Genomic DNA, 16,776 nt, shown 5'->3' with positions numbered 1-16,776 from the left:
GTAAATGATTTTTATTAATCAATTGTGTTTTCTCTTGATGGAGTATTCTTAGTAAATTGCTTTTGATACTTCATGCTCGCGGTTAACAATGGATGTTTTCAAAATCTAATTTAGGCAATGATTAGAATCACAATTCCCTTTGATTGGAGTTATATTGTCTAGAATTGCATGATAAGAATTGTTATTGAATCACATAAATTTTGGTGGATGGTGGAATCCTGACCCCCAGTAAAAATTCTCTCTCATATTTTGTTAATATTGTGCATATAATTTTTATTTTTAAATCTAAAAATCCTTCACCTTCACAAGTCCGAGAGTTTGAACGATACCCCTTACCACTACCACTTCAACCCACATTAAATCTTTAATCAATATGGCGCCGCCGACGCGGACTTGTATATAGATTGCTTGTATATAAATTTGTTTATTTTTATTTTTTTTAGAATTTTTTTTGTTCCTTTTTACGTTTCTTTTTATCTTTATTTTGCAGGTTCGAAGTGAAAACTAAGGACTTGGAGAGGAAAAAGCTTAAAGCGAAAAGCGAAAAGAGAAGAAAAAGGACAATTTTAGGATTTAATTTTTAAATTTATTTAAATTTATTTTTTTTAGATATTTTTAATTTTTATTTTTATTTTTTTTTTAGAGTGTGTGAGGAAAACTGTAACTTTAACTTTTCTTTTTGAACTATTTGGACTTTATTATTTTTTTAAAACCCTACGGAAGGGTTAATTAATAAAAAAAATTTATTAAATATAAACTGTGTGCAGGGAAGGACGACGATTACTATATCGTCTCGGCCCCTCGGGTTCGCACACGGCATAGGAGTCGTGGCCCGAGTCGACGACAACGGTTCATCGCCCGTCTGGTACGGGAGGTAAGTCCAAACGAAACACCCGCGAATCTCCTGCAAGCGGGTTACTGTCTGCCTTAAGGTGATAATTGTTTGAGGACGAACCAGACTGTATTTATTTTCCTAGTAAAGGGAAAGGCCTGGCCTAAACAAGATAAGGGTTCGGATTTCATCACCGTTCCCTTCTTGCCCACCTTAGGAAAACAAAACCTAACGCGAACCCAAGCTTAAAATTTGGAATAGAACGAGACCGATAGGGTAACGAGCTTAATAGGAAACTCGTTCGAAAAATATTGGTTGCTCTTTAAGCACACTCCAAATTCCATGATGGTTTCTGTGAGTTGAATGCGTGACTGCGCCGCCTTGTGATAGCGGTGAGGCCTTGGGTATCAAAGCTCCACTGAGCTTCCCTCGCCTCAATTCAACTTACTTTGACTCGGATTGATTCCAGAGGGGTTTGCTCAAATTGCAACGAATTTCCTTTCGAAAGATAGAAGCTGGTCTAGAAACAATCTAAGTGGAGCCATCATGCTTTTTGTTTGCTAGAAATCTTTAGGTTTGCTTTGGTGGAGTCGAGTCGTCCTTGTTTGTGATTGTATAGAATCCCTCTGTAGTTTATATTTCTTCGGTGATGAATCCTTTTGAGGAGACGCCACCTGCGATGACGTTGCGAGAATATATGTCTAGAAATTATCGTTATCAAGAGACGTCTTCGGAAATGACTCTTGGTGAATATATGCGTGGGCAGCGATATATGGATACTCCAACTTTTATTGAGGAATCACCTCTAACGATCTATGAGAAATATTATAAACATAGACCATGTAGTTTGGAACAAAGATTGAGAATTCTTGAATTTCAAAAATTGTATCATGATGATGAGGATAGTGATGATGAAGAATCTGAAATATGTGGGAATAGTGATCAGGAATTTGTTACCCCAGTTGAGCCTTATAATGATTATATTATTTCTGGTTCAGACTCAATTAAACGACTAATACAACATAAGCAGATTACTACACCCCTAAAAAAAGCCTTGGGGCTAGCCGTTACATGACAATACTCCCTCCTCAAAAGATCCTTGACCTCAAGGATAAAATTTAACAAAATGGATGTGTCTTCCCAAGTAGCGTCCTCTGCATTTGAGTTAACCCACTACACTAGTAATTGTGTAACTGGAACGTTGGTGCGCAATGTAACTCTCTCTCCTAGTAAGGCATCTGGTTCAACTTTAAATTGTACTTGATGATCCAACAGAGGTATGAGTGGAGCTGGAATGACTGTTGCCCCTATCTTCCTTTTGAGTTGTGATACATAGAAAACAGGGTGGACCTTTGAGCCTTATGGAAATTGTAGACGATAAGCTATATAGCCAACTCTCTCAATCACTGTAAATGGCCCATAATGTTGGATGATAACTTGTGATTCCTTCTTAGTGATATATCCTCCCTCTTCTTATCACCAAAGAATTTCATCATGTCATGAGCTTTAGGCATAGTTTCCTTGAGTATGTTAAGCATTTGATCCCTCTCCTTGATATAAGCTTCAACATCATCTATAGATGTAGTAATAGAGAGTGGAGAAGCCAGATGAGGAGGCTGATATCCATATAGAGCTTTGGATGGGGTCATATTCAAGCTGGAGCGATAATTAGAATTATACCACCATTCCGTTAAAGGAAGCTGATAAGCACGTAAGTGCTACATTTTACACCCATATTTATATGAGCTAGGATTCAATATTTTGGCTAATAACATGATTTTAGTGCTTTTGTAGAAAGTACGAAGTGAAGTAAATCACCGGAGAGTAAATAGCTAAATTGGAGGTTAAATGGCGGTATTGCGACAAAGACTGCCAAAACCAGTGGGTGGCCTGGTATTTCTATATATCAGCACCAGTGAAGCTAGTTCTCGGATATTTCATTTAACGGGTCAAAGGGCGCATATGTTGTTTTCTGAGCACCTGGTTCCATTTGATCTGGACAAATAAAGAGTGGTCGTGTCCGATTCTCCATCACATCCGACAGTGGTATTTTCCACTATCTCATTTATTTTCAGCATGAGATGAACTTTGGTTTCTCTGTCAAGCTGGAAGTGATGGTTTATGAATGGAACTCAAGGAGCTGGTGGTATTGATTTTGCATCGTATAACAGCAAACGAATCTCGGGTTTGGCATGGGATTTGTTCTCTCGAATGCACCTTAAGTAATTCTCCGGATAGGCATTCACCCTCAGTTTTCCCATCAATATGAGGATGGTAAGTTGTGCTGAGGTTCGAACTGGAGCCAATGGAATGGAAGAGGTCTTGCCAGAAATTGCTGGTAAATATCTTGTCTCTATCAGAAGTGATGGAGACTGGTAACCTATATATTTTGAACACATTGTTGAGGAAATGTTGAGCTATTGTTGAGGTAGTGAAGGGTTATTCCACTACCACCATGATGACATATGTGATGGAGATATTTCCCCCCAGATTTTGGTAACCCCTCTACAAAATCCACTGTTATATATGCTAGCAAGCATGCTCAGGTATTGGAAGAGGTTGGAATAATCCAGCTGGATATGTGTGATCTCCCTTATTCCTTTGACAAAAATTATAAGTTGATGCAAACTCAATGATGTCATTCTTCATACCTGGCAAATGGAAGTAAGATTTAGCTCTCATACAACTACCTTGGATACCAGAGTGCCCACCCACAACTGAGGAATGCAATGAAGTAAGAATGGAATGCCTAACTCCATGACTCATTCCAACATAAATCATGTCTTTACATCTGAGGATACTATTGTTGTATGCATAGTTATTAACAACACTAGGAGAAATTAACAGCTTGGAGATGATTGAATTTGCAGCCTCATCATTCTCATGGATCTTTATAATATCCATGGCCCAAGCAGGTTGAGAAATGATGATGGAACTTGAAAAACCGCAGGTATAACAACCACACCCTATATTTCGGTTAGGTAATCTGTATGGACTAACTCCAATATATTTCCAAGAGAATCAACTAGACAGTCAGACTCAATCAATGAAATATATCCAAGAGTTGTATCTTTGTTTCTCAATGTAATAAACAGATCAAACAGATAGAATCTGTGAGCCTGATTATTATGAGAAACAACTTGATCGGTACCAAAGACCAATGTTCAAGTGTCTATCAATTTAAATCAATAACTCAATGTCGGATATTCTAATTGATTGAAGTTAACGCACAACCTGTGATATTTCAATTATATAACAAAATATAATGCGGAAAAGAAATAACATAGATACCAGAAATTTTGTTAACGAGAAAACCGCAAATGCAGAAAAACCCCGGGACCTATTCCAGATTTGAACACCACACTGTATTAAGCCGCTACAGACTCTAGCCTACTACCAATTAACTTCGGACTGGAATGTAGTTGAGCCCTAACCAATCTCACATTGATTAAGGTACGGTCGTGTTCCTTACGCCTCTTGAACCACGCCGGATTCTGCGCACTTGATTCCCTTAGCTGATCTCACCCACAACTAAAAGTTTTTACGACCCAAAGTCGAAGACTTGATAAACAATTTTGTCTCACGCAGAAAAGTCTTTTGAATATAGATAAATCTGTCTCCCACAGAAATACCTACGAGTTTTTGTTCCTTCTTTTGATAAATCAAGGTAAACATGAACCAATTGATAAACCCGACTTATATTCCCGAAGAACATCCTATATTAATCAATCACCTCTCTACAATCCTTCCTGACTATACAAAAGATTGCAATTCTTAATATATAAATGTATTAGTTCATGAACAAACCGATTTTAGAACTTAACCCACTCAAGTATGCAAACGGGTACGCATACCTAAGTGGTCGGACATAGTTTGGGTTCGCCAGTATGCAAACTGGTACGCATACCTCCAAACTCAGTTGAATTCCCTGACTTGAGCTTTACGTCGGTACGCATACGGGTATGCATAATAAGTTCACGGACTTTCAAACCAGTACGCATATGGGTATGCATACTGTGGTTCCCGGACTTTGAATAACTTGCAACAGTTAGCATACTATTATGCACACTATGTTATATTCAATCAATGTATAATCTTTCTAAGCTCCATCTTAATCATTGAAACATTCTTGGAAGACGAAAATAGCTGTCTAACACAAACTATTAGCTTCAAAGCAATTTTCAAGTGATCAATAGATCAATACGAAACATTCCGAGTATACATCAAATGATTGTCTCACACAAATCATGTAAGATGTTACCAAGCGATTTTCACATGATCATCTTTTGACTTCGTCAAGAATAAAGATGAACTTGGTTAAAGCGAAAGCTTACCAACACATATTTTGAGAAATATGTAAGCGAGTTAAATTCAGCTCGAAATATCAAATGTTTATACTATAAATTCTATATAGCAATACGACTTTTATCTCAATAAGAGATAGAATAGAAATAGACTTTTGAGTGATAGATGAGTTCAAGTCTCCACATAACTTTTGTTAATGAAGTTCCACAAACTCCCCTTAGTATTTCTTCGTCTTCAATCGATGAATGTCGTGAAGTCTAGTGCTCAACTGCACATTTTATCCTAGTCTGAGACATAGCTATGAGTAGACTAGATCAAAACTTATAGTTTTGGCAACTAAACTTGATGACAAGCTTGAGCAACGCTTGCGAGTTCGACCGAGCAGTGCTCTAACAATTTCCCCCTTTGTCAATTTTAGTGACAAAATTATCAATACATATGGATTACAAAATAAATAAACTTTGTAGCTTCTCATCCAAAGCTTGATTTCCTTGGTTCTTCAACATTACTCGAAATCTTCGTCACTTCCAAGTACTCCAGTGAAACTGAATGTTCAACTCAGCATCATAGTTGTTGAAGATCCATAGCCATAACAATAAGAAAACATTTGTTCTCAATTATTGTTATACAATGTCATAGTATTATTACACAACATCGAAGTCCAATTGTATCACAACTTTGACAATAATACTACGTTGATATGTATCACTCCCCCTTAGTCAATACTTCTTCTCACAATGAAAAACACTCCCCTTTACATAATGATCCGTAAACTATGTGTATTTGTAGTGTGAGCTACACATTAGTTCTCCCCCTTTTTGTCAATATAATTAAATTGGGAAAGGTACGAAAACTAGTGGGATCATAATGAAATTCTCATAGAGATACTTCATGACTAAAAGAGAACATATCAACTTTGTTTCGATGATTTCACATAGTCGAAACTTAGTGTATTCATCAAGGAGTTTATAAAGATACAAGAAAACTCCTACAATATTCCACATCCGTACTCCCCACAAAGATTTGGCAATTAAGAACTCTCCCCCATAAAATGTCATTCCTGAAACTAACAACATTACTTTCACAAGAAAAGAAGGATTTATTTGGAAATTAACAAATTATATGAAACATGAATTTGTATCCAGAAAATTCAATTAAATTAACCACAAGAGACCTTATGATTAATTTAATCGAAAATGCTCAACATAATAAAACTTACGGAGCTTTACAGTACTTTCACATAGAAGTGGATCAGGGAAAGACAGTACTGCAGAATATTCAAAGATTCATTCTATTTTTCATCAATATTTGCATAATGATATCATAGACTTAATCTTTGCAAATCAAAAGTTCATCCTATCTTCCATCAATATTTGCGTAATGATATAATAGGCTTAACTTTTGACATATATGGGACAATCATAGTTCACGGACGCAAACACACATATCCCATAACAATTTTTTGCAATATATAAAACCAATAAAGATTAATACTGCAAAATCATTTTCCAAATAAACTTTAGAATTTAAATAAATAAATCTAAAAACATTGCAAGATGAAAATCGTTGGAAATAGCAATGTGTAATCATAATATAGGCTATTCCAAACCCTAATTATCCTTCTTAAACACAAAAGAATAAATTCTCATAAGAAGTTTCCGAGACATAATCAAGTTTCTTTAATAACTTCATACCTTTGGAAGGCTCCATCATAGAAGATATCACTGATATCCTTGATTCTTTTGGCCGTAGACACTCCATGTTCATGGGTTAGAACATTAACCTTTCGATCTACAATGCGGGAAAGCGTCATAGATTTGACACAGTCCATGATGAGTTTCTTCTGATTTCTGATCAAGATCTTTTGTTTTTCACGGATTTTGGTTTGACCATCAATGAGATGATTCATTTGCAGTTGAAGATTTGCAAATTTGACCCTAGAGTCATTCTGAAAAAGGATTAAATCCTTGATAGATTCTCCAATCCAGGAGTTGTACTCTTTCCTTTTAATCATCTTTTTCAAGACAAGATCTTGAACTGAATTGCATCCTTTAATGTCTTCCTCCATCTCAAGATTCACCTTTTCCTGAGGTCTTGAGGATTTCTCCATTTTTTTATTAGGGAAGGAAAAACAATGTAAATATATATATGTTTATGAACAAGAGAGGGACGCCATTGTTAAGGAAACCCTAAAACACTCAAGAAAGACACGGAAATTCGTGGACCAGTTATAAAAGGTTAATGGATCAGAAACGATCAAAAAATAAGGAAATACTCTCTGTTTTCAGATATCTCTTACCTTCATAGCTAAATAATTAAAAGATTTAATCAGGGCGTAAGAAGAAGATACAATAGTTACAAGGAGTCAAGAAATGACCCAACCTTCACAAAAGAAGAAAACAACTAAATCAAACATAATATAAATGGTAATCTACAACAAACTTGAGCATCTCGCAAAGATCATCCTTGCAACTCTCAAGTTAGATACAAGGATGAAATTACCTAGAGGTAGCTAGCAAAGTGAGAAGTAATCCCACCATGACCATTGAGAGATGAATTGTAAATACCATCTAAATGTTTGATCCTTGTATTCCTTAACTTTAATTGGTTATGTCTTATTCCAGAGAAATAATACATAAACTTCTTTGAGTATCCATCAGACAGATTTTTTTGAGGATTAAATCTAGGACCTCTAGAGATTGGTTCCAGAGGATCATAATTAAGACAATTCCATCTTCTAGACTTAGGTCTACCAGACTTCTTCTCATTCACACTTGGAATATGTACATTAGTAGTGTAATTATTAGCACCATTAAGAGGAACACGATTCCTGTAAGAATTTCCCGAATAATGATGGAAACCTTGTGCATGAGAGTTCTGGTTTTCTGCAGGAATGTTGTTCAGATCCGATGAATGAGTCTCTATCAAACGTTTTTCTCTAATTGAATCTTCTTTAAAAATATCTTCAAGAACACTAATTTTTTCACGCTTAAGGTAGTTTCTTGAACAAGGTTTTCGATATTGTTAGAGAAAGACTCAACAATACTGTAGAGTTCTCGTTCTCGACCAAGAGACTTCTCGGGTTCATCAATGAGCTGAGCATGTTTTTCTTCAAGAGACTTTATTTTAGAATCTTGGAAATTAATAATCTCAACAGATTTTTTTTAAAGTTCTGGTGAGTTCCATTTCAGCTTTTGACATAGTGTCAATTGTCTCGTCAGGACGAATGTTACCAGAATCTGATAGAAAAAATTTTCTACCTATGGATTCGGAAGAATCATCTAAGGAGTTATCCTTTGAGGTAAGCCGAAGGCATTTGGTATAATCAAAAACCTTGCAAGACATTTTTGTGTGTGTGAGACTGAGACAATCTATGTACAGAAACCATACTATTACAAACACAGACTTATGAGGTCTTAAACGTGTTTGCCTGCTCTGATACCAATTGAAAAACCGAGGGTCTAACAGCCATACCCAATATTTCAGTTAGGAAATCTGTATGGACTAACTCCAATATATTTCCACGAGAATCAACTAGACAGTCAGACTCAATCAAGAAAAATACATCCAAGAGTTATATCTCTATTTCCCAAATCAATCTGCAATCGAACAGATAGAAATATGTGAGCCGGATTAATATGAGAAATAACTTGGATGGTACGAAATACCAATATCCAAGTTTCAATAAATTTATATCAACAACCAAAGGTTGGATTATCTAATTGATTGAACTACGCACAACCTGTGATATTTCAATTATATAAAAATATAATGCGGAAAAGAAATAACACATGTACCTAGAATTTTGTTAACGAGGAAACCGCAAATGCAGAAAAACCTCGGACTGGAATGTAGTTGATTGATGAGTGCCAAATATTGTATATATCTGCACCTTTTTATTGGCATTTCACTCATCATTTGTGCACTAACGCTCCATTTTATCCCATATTCTGTGTTTTCGTTGTTTTCAAGAATAAATATTTTTCTTAATTAATTTTGCATTTTTAGGTACTAAATAAAGCCTGGTTAACTCACGGAGCGAAGAGAGCAAAGAAACGGCAAAGACTCCCGCAGAAAGGCAGCGAAGAATGATGTTTGCAAGAGCCGGATCAACTAGAAGTGGGCTTGAAGAGGAATAATTGTCCTTAAAGAAGATATGGGCTTGGCATACCGCCCAAAACCCTAACCCAAATCCATTTCCAATATCCATACCCATTTCCATGAGAGCCGTTAGATTGGATCCATCACATCATCCAACGGTCGCCTCATCACCGAGCATCAAATCTTGAAGCTCCTGTCAAAAATCATAGTACCTAACTCCAATCTAAGCCGTCAGAATTGTTGTATCACGCATCCAACGGTCGCTGCAAGCCTGTTCCATCTTAGCCGTTTGATTCAATCCAGATGTGATCATCCAAGTATCATCTTCGCTGGACATCGAATTTTCTACAACCGCTCAACACTACAACACTTAACACCTATACCCGCAAAATAAACAGCCCCTTCCTCAAACCCCATCGAACCCATCTTCCTCCCTCACCCTCTGCAACACCACCACTCCCTGCCACCTCCATTCCCTGCCATATCCGCCTTCAACAAACTTCCATAACCACCCTACTTCACCAAACAACAAATCACCTCACTACCCCATCATCCTATGATAACCTATTAGTCTATTTCACCAATTTCACCATCCTTATCACTGTTAGGGTTTGAAATTGGTGAACTAGGTTGATGGACAGAGGAAGCTAGGCTGAGCGTAGCAGCATGAGGGAGAGGAAGAGGAGCAGCTGTAGTCGGCATGGGCAAGATTTGACCCATCAAATTAGGTAATTGTGTAACCCTAATTCAACTGCCCTGTTTTGAATTTGGGGGAAATGTCTGTAACCCAAATTCTGTAGATTGTAACTATAAATTGAGTGTGTGGGTGTGAGTAGAATGCATTCCCGGATTAGCCGGTGCACCAAGCTGTAGTATTTAGGTTTATTTTTCAGTTCTTATAATGTTCTAATTTTCTAACTAGGGCTTAGATGAAGCTCTTAATCTAATATCAGATAATTTTGGTTATGAATTTGTTCTTGTTGTGCTTAACTGCTTAAGGATAGATTTAATCTTTGTGCTACAACATATTACTTTCACCTTGTTTGTCATGCAACCTAGGTAGTTGGAACAATTCTATGTGGTTGTGCTGCAACTCATGCTTAAATGAATTGATTTATCTTTTGAATAGTTGTGATTTATTCAGACAATTATTACTTAGGATAAATACTTTAGTTGTGATTAGTCATCCATCTTCAGATCACCTTGAATAAGCGGAAGACACGAATCCTCACCGCTATTCATTAAAAGGACAAGAGTAATCCATAACTGAATTATCTAGTGCAGGTTAAGAAGTGGATTCGACTGCCCTAGTGCTTTCTAATTGCATTCTAATATTGTTTGTGTAGTATAATCATTCATATAGCCGTATCGGCAAACAAAACCCCCTATTTGTGTTACTTCTTGTTCTGAAATCAGTTGTGGTGAGACCATAGATTCAACGACACACACCAAGTCCCTGAGGACAAACCCCTTCTTACCTCACTCTCTACAACTGACCCTGTATACTTGCAGGTCTAAGTTGTAGGTTCTTTTAAAACCACACCAAGTTTTTGGCGCCGCTGCCGGGGACTTGCTGCTGTGTAGTGAAGTTGTTCCTTTTACTTTGCTATTTTATGTTTTAGTGTAACTTAGTGTAGATTAGCTGTAACCTTAGATGCATCTTAGTTGTAACCTAGCTGTAACCTTAGCTGTAACCTTAACTTAGTATAACTGTTTTAGCTCTTTTAGTGTTTTTAGCTTTTTAGCTGCAACTTTAACTTAGCCTTAGTGTCTCTAACTTAGCCTTAGTGTCTCTAACTTAACCTTAGTGTCTTTAGCTGCATCTTTAACTTAGCTGTAAGCATATTGCATCACTGCATCTGCATTCGATTCACTGCATCTGCATCATTCATCGCATCTGCACCCCCATCTGCATCTGTAGCTTCATATTATCTGTCAAGCATCTTGGCCTTGCCAACTACAGCTGCAAACTTCACTGCTTTATGCAGTTTTCCATTTTTTTTCCCTGCCTTTTCTGTGTACTGATCACACAAAATGAGTGTCAGGTAGTTGGTGCTGCTGCTGTTTGTCTTCTATTGCTGTGGAGTTGCTGCTGCTGGTGCTGAGCCTATGGTGCTCTTGCTGTTGTTGCTGCAGCTGTGCTACTACTCTTTCTTCTTCTTCCTGTTGCTGCTGCACTGAACTACTTGCTGCTGGTGCTACTTGCTGCTGTGCTGTGGCTGAACTGATGCTGCTGCTGCTGTCAACTTCTGCTTTTGCTACAGCCAGCCTCTGGTGCTGCTGCTGTTTCCTGTGTTGCTGCTGCTGCTGTCTTGCTGCCTCCTACTGCTGCTGCTTCTTCTTCTTGTTGCTGTTGCTGATGATCCTCTGATGCTCTTGCTGAAGTTGCTGTTGCTGTGAACCAAGCCCAACTGGGATGTGCAACTGCAACTACTGAGCAGCTGGGCTGTGCTAACTAGTAAGCCTAAACCCATCAGTAAACCCAATTTTTGGGCTTGTAATTTTAAGACTGACTGCTGGGCTTGTAGTTTAACTAAACTGTGGGCCTGTATTTAAGCTGAACTGTGGGCTTATTTTGTTTCTGAACTGTGGGTTTCAACCCTAAAATTTGAATTTCTGAACTCTGGGCTTGACCCAAATTAAAATTGGAAAAACAATTTTTAAGCCCAACTGGGCCTCGAATTTTGGCTATTCTGTTAGCCCAAAACCAAACTGAAACTGAACTTCTGGGCTCCTGAACCCAAACAGTTGGACCTCTTCTTTTTCAAAACCTTTTGCTGGTCTCAATTCTAACTAATTCGTTGGGCTTCACTTCACACAAGTTGTGGACTGTTTTCAAATTTCTAGTGGGCTGTGCATTCTTCCACCAATGTGGGCTTGCTCCCGATTTTAAAACCAAATTTTTCTTTTGAAAACCCATTAAAAACCAAATGTTTTTCACCCATAAAAACCAAAGTTTTCCAAATGTTTCCCTAAAAACCAAAATTTTTCTTTTTCCCATCAAAACCAAATGTCTCCCGACAAAACCAAATTTTTCCCTAAAAGTCCAATCCCATTAAAAACCAAATTTTCTTATATAGAATCTAGTAGATAGTTTCTTAGTTAAATCTTTTGTTTCTTTTGTACATATTTTGCTAATCCAATGTGACTCTTAACTGAAATATGTTGGATTTTTTCCTTGAATAACGGAGTTTTAATTTTGCTTTCGCCGTCAAATCGGGTATTCTCTTTCCTTTTTCTCTACTCAGCATAATCCTCTTCGTATGTTATAATTCTTTTCATATTTTGAAACATTGAGGACAATGTTTAGTTTAGGTTTTGGGGTATGGTATAGATACCACGATCACATGTTATAATTGAAAACAAAACTCCTTCTTTTTGAAAAAATTGAAAAATTTGAAAAAAAAAGGGTGCATCAAAAAGGGCTACCTCTTGCAAAATGTCATGTAATTTTTTTGTTTCTTTTTGCTTATGTATCAAAAGAGTTACCATGTTGTAAATATTTTTTTCAAAAAAAAAAAAAAAAACAAAAAAAACAAAAAAACGATGTATATCAGAAAAATATCAGAAAAAAAAAATTCAATTTATCAATTCCATCCTCTCTTGTTCCAAAAAAAAAACGATAGTAGTCAATGTAAATAAGAGTCATGTAAAGAGTCATCTTTTGTGTTTTTGTGTTATAAGCAAGGAAGGGTGTATGCCATTGATGTACAACGCGAGTAATTGTGAAATACCTCCAACTCATTCACAATTCTCGTAAAGTCCGGAAAGCTAGCTAGATTTCGACCTTGGTTCTTAGCCTGAGAAACTATCTCTTGATGATTAGTAGTCATAACATCCGATCTTTCTTTACACATGTGTAGATACACTTTACACTCTTATCACATGTCTTTATTTGTTATCAGTGCTAGGATTGTGCCTTTGATAGCTAGATTGACATCTCCATTTTGCTGTGAGCTTCTACTGTCTTGCACATGTCACATTTCATGAAATCTGAGCTTATATTTTGTCCTAGAACTTTGTAGGTACGTTCTAAGCAAACCTTCACGAGACTTCAACTCGTCCACTAGGGACACTTAGTGGTTTAAAAGGCTTATTGCATTCGCTAAATACAATCGAGAGACCAGCGACAGTGGTATAGGTAGGATTTCCTTAGTTTTGTTTTACTTGAGGACAAGTAAAATTCAGGTTTGGGGGTATTTGATGAGCGCCAAATATTGTATATATTTGCACCTTTTTATTGGAATTTAACTCATCATTTGTGCACTAACGCTCCATTTTATCCTATATTCTGTGTTTTCGTTGTTTTCAAGAATAAATATTTTTCTTAATTAATTTTGCATTTTTAGGTACTAAATAATGCCTGGTTAACTCACGGAGCGAAGAGAGCAAAGAAACGGCAAAGACTCCCGCAGAAAGGCAGCGAAGAATGATATTTGCAAGACCCGGATCAACTAGAAGTGGGCTTGAAGAGGAAGAATTGTCCTTAAAGAAGATATGGGCTTGGCATACCCAAGGCCCAAAAACCTTACCCAAATCCATTTCCAATATCCATACCCATTTCCATGAGATCCGTCAGATTGGATCCATCACATCATCCAACGGTCGCCTCATCACCGAGCATCAAATCTTGAAGCTCCTGTCAAACATCATAGTACCTAACTCCAATCTAAGCCGTCATAATTGTTGTATCACGCATCCAACGGTCGCTGCAAGCCTGTTCCATCTTAGCCGTTCGATTCAATCCAGATGTGATCATCCAACGTATCATCTTCGCTGGACATCGAATTTGCTACAACCGCTCAACACTACAACACCTAACACCTATACCCGCAAAACAAACAGCCCCTTCCTCAAACCCCATCTAACCCATCTTCCTCCCTCACCCTCTGCAACACCACCACTCCCTGCCACCGCCATTCCCTGCCACAGCCTCCTTCAACAAACTTCCATAACCACCCTACTTCACCAAACAACAAATCCCCTCACTACCCCATCATCCTATGATAACCTATTAGTCTATTTCACCATCCTTATCACTGTTAGGGTTTGAAATTGGTGAACTAGGTTGATGGGCATAGGAAGCTAGGCTGAGCGTAGCAGCATGAGGGAGAGGAAGAGGAGCAGCTACAGTCGGCATGGGAAAGATTTGACCCATCAAATTAGGTAATTGTGTAACCCTAATTGAACTGCCCTGTTTTGAATTTGGGGGAAATGTCTGTAACCCTAAATCTGTAAATTGTAACTATAAATTTAGTGTGTGAGGGTGAGTAGAATGCATGCCCGGATTAGCCGGTGCACCAAGCTGTAGTATTTAGGTTTATTTTTCAGTTCTTATAATGTTCTAATTTTCTAACTAGGGCTTAGATGAAGCTCTTAATCTAATATCAGATAATTTTGGTTATGAATTTGTTCTTGTTGTGCTTAACTGCTTAAGGATAGATTTAATGTTTGTGCTACAACATATTACTTTCACCTTGTTTGTCATGCAACCTAGGTAGTTGGAACAATTCTATGTTGTTGTGCTGCAACCCATGCTTAAATGAATTGATTTATCTTTTGAATAGTTCTGTTTTATTCAGACAATTATTACTTAGGATAAATACTTTAGTTGTGATTAGTCATCCATCTTCAGATCACCTTGAATAAGCGGAAGACACGAATCCTCACCGCTATTCATTAAAAGGACAAGAGTAATATCCATAACTGAATTATCTAGTGCAGGTTAAGCAGTGGATTCGACTTCCCTAGTGCTTACTAATTGCATTCTAATATTGTTTGTGTAGTATAATCATTCATCTAGCCGTATCGGCAAACAAAACCCCCTATTTGTGTTACTTCTTGTTCTGAAATCAGTTGTGGTGAGACCATATATTCAACTACACACACCAAGTCCCAGAGGACAAACCCCTTCTTACCTCACTCTCTACAACTGACCCTGTATAATTGCAGGTCTAAGTTGTAGGTTCTTTTAAAACCACACCATTGATCCCTAACCAATCTCACACTAATTATGGTACAGTCGCGTTCCATACGCCTCTTGAACCACGCCGGATTCTGCGCACTTGATTCCTTTAGATGATCTCACCCACAACTAAGAGACGTAGATGAACATGAACCAATTGATACACCAGACTTATATTTCCGAAGAACAACCTAGTAATATCAATCACCTCACAATAATCTTAATCGTATGGAAGCGAAACAAGATATTGTGGAATCACAAACGATGAGATGAATATGTTTATGACTACTTTTTATCTTACCTATCAGAGATTAAATATCGAGCAAATCTTAGAGAAGATAGTACTCAAAACAATAGAACAAAGTAAGATCAGGACACGCAACTACAGAGAAAATAGTTGGGTGTGGCTTCAGAATCCCAATGAAGTCTTCAAGTCGTTAACCTATAATGGCTTTAGGAAAAACCTAGGTTAAAGGAGAATCGACTCTAGTCGCAACTAATATCACACGGTAGGTGTGGGGACTAGGTTCCCCAGTTGCTAAAGTTCGTCTTTATATAGTCGTCAAATCAGGTTTTACAATCAATGTTACCTTGGTAACAAAACATTCAATATTCAACGTTAGATGAAAACCAGATTAGAGTCAAGCTAGCATCTTTTAGCCGTTAGATCGAACTTAACTTGTTATACGCAAATGAAATGTGACTTCATTTTGGTATGAGTAACCGTACCCAAATGTGTGCGCATAGTTGGCTCAAAAATATTTAACCGAAATTAGCCATATGAACACTTTCGTATCAACCTTGTTTATCTTAATCACAACTAGTTCAAATGACTCTAATGAAACTAATTATAAAGTTGTTAAATTGTTTATATTCTCATAGAAGTATATGAGACAAAATTGAAGCAAAATCGATTTTGATTCACATGAATCAATTCATGAACATTATAGCAACGGTTTGCAAAAGATTGCATTCCTTAATATACAAACGTATTAGTTCATGAACAAACCGATTTTAAAACTTAACCCACTCAAGTATGCAAACGGGTATGCATACCTAAGTGGCCGGACATAGTTTGGGTTCGCAAGTATGCGAATGGGTACGGATACCTCCAAACTTAGTTGAATTCTCGGACTTAAACTTTACGCTAGTACGAATACGGGTATGCATACTAAGTTCCCGGACTTTCAAACAGTACGTGTACGGGTATGCATTCTTCATACCAATTAAAAGCATTCTTATTAAGAAGGTTAGTTAATGCATGGCTTGCAAATTATCCCATACCCCCGAAAAAACTTCCTGTAATATCCTATTAGACTCAAGAATCCCCTCAATTCCTTAAGACAAGTAGGAGTATGCCATGAAAACATGCTTGATATTTTAGAAGGTTCAGCAACAACTCCTTCAGATGTAAAAATGTGTCTTAAACACTCTAATTCCTCTTGTGCAAAACAACATTTTGATTGCTTGGCATATAATTTGTGTTGTCTCAGGGGACCCAACATTATTTCTAAATGCTTAACATGTTCATCATGAGAAGGACTGTAAACCAGAATATCATCAAAGAATATCA

Source organism: Papaver somniferum, unplaced genomic scaffold, assembly GCF_003573695.1.
Source record: "Papaver somniferum cultivar HN1 unplaced genomic scaffold, ASM357369v1 unplaced-scaffold_57, whole genome shotgun sequence".
Lineage (NCBI taxonomy): Eukaryota > Viridiplantae > Streptophyta > Magnoliopsida > Ranunculales > Papaveraceae > Papaver > Papaver somniferum.
This window is presented reverse-complemented; position numbering follows the sequence as displayed.